The sequence below is a fragment of the Lepisma saccharinum genome, chromosome 2 (genome assembly GCF_977018435.1).
Source record: "Lepisma saccharinum chromosome 2, izLepSacc3.1, whole genome shotgun sequence".
NCBI lineage: Eukaryota > Metazoa > Arthropoda > Insecta > Zygentoma > Lepismatidae > Lepisma > Lepisma saccharinum.
This window is the reverse complement of record NC_139230.1, coordinates 156,813,503-156,814,582: the sequence shown is the minus strand read 5'-3', so window position 1 is coordinate 156,814,582 and position 1,080 is coordinate 156,813,503. Positions and strand designations below refer to the sequence as shown.

Genomic DNA, 1,080 nt, shown 5'->3' with positions numbered 1-1,080 from the left:
GATTAGATTAAATTAGATAGACACATTCAATTTCAAGACTCAACGAACCCTAGACCGTTAGGTTAAAAGCATCAAGAACTATCGACCGAGCTATCTGGGCGCATAACATCCCTTCGGTTGCAATATTCGGTCGACTTCATAAATTTCATGAAAACACTTCAGACAGACAGCCATCAAAGGACGATTCTACTTACTCACTTTTACAAACAAAAATGGCAACCAAATTATTTTTTAGAAAAGTATCCACAAAGATTTTACACAACAAACCTTTGAGATTCGAAGCTGAACAATTTACATAAATACCCACTACGAAACATTTTGTAGCATTACAGGACGAGGTGGCCGAGTGGTTAAGGCGTTGGACTGCTAATCCAATGGGCTCTGCCCGCGTGGGTTCGAATCCCATCCTCGTCGTTACAAATTTTCTTCTCACTATCAAGGATGTTATTGATTTCTTATAGTAAAGAATTCCCGCTTCGGGGCCATCTCGTTCAAGTGTCCTGCAGGGAGAGCTTAACAACTTTTAATCTGAGATCTCGGCCAGTGTATGGGAGCGGTGTGAGGCAATTGGGGAGCAACGAATGAGTAGCGTAACCCGGTTTTGTAAAACATACAACAAAGAGTGGAATTTCGTTGCGCTAACCACAACTAACCTCTAAAGTGATGCCAAGGCAGCTCGAGTGTAGGCGAATCTTAGCAATGTGGATGAAAATAGGAGGTGAGAGAATCGGGCCTGTGTGCCATTTTGTGGAAGCTCTGGTGATCTGTGGAAGCCCCGCGTTCGTGCTTTCCTGGACAAGTTGTTTGGTAACTTTGATTTTAGTTTACGATATCGTCCACCCGCAAACGCCAAAGTTTAACCGGTTTTACCCTGCAAGTAGAACTTATTCTTATGTTTTTCTCAGCCGGACCCTGTGGTCGAGTGGTTATTTCATCGCGCTGAAATGCTAGAGGTTCTTTGTTCGAATCCCTCTCGGGCATAATCTTTGTGTTTGTCCGAACAATGAGAACCAACGTGAATACAGTAAAAATTGACATGTGTGAAAGATTGTGAAAATGTGTGAATGACGGGTATACTGC

General features: G+C 42.8%; 1 non-coding gene across 1 annotated transcript; it reads left to right on the top strand.

Moving 5' to 3' along the window:
- The first annotated feature begins 332 nt into the window (after nt 1-332).
- TRNAS-GCU (transfer RNA serine (anticodon GCU)) lies at nt 333-414 on the top strand. Its single transcript has one exon. It is a non-coding gene; the product is annotated as a tRNA-Ser (tRNA).
- The last annotated feature ends 666 nt before the right edge of the window (nt 415-1,080 follow it).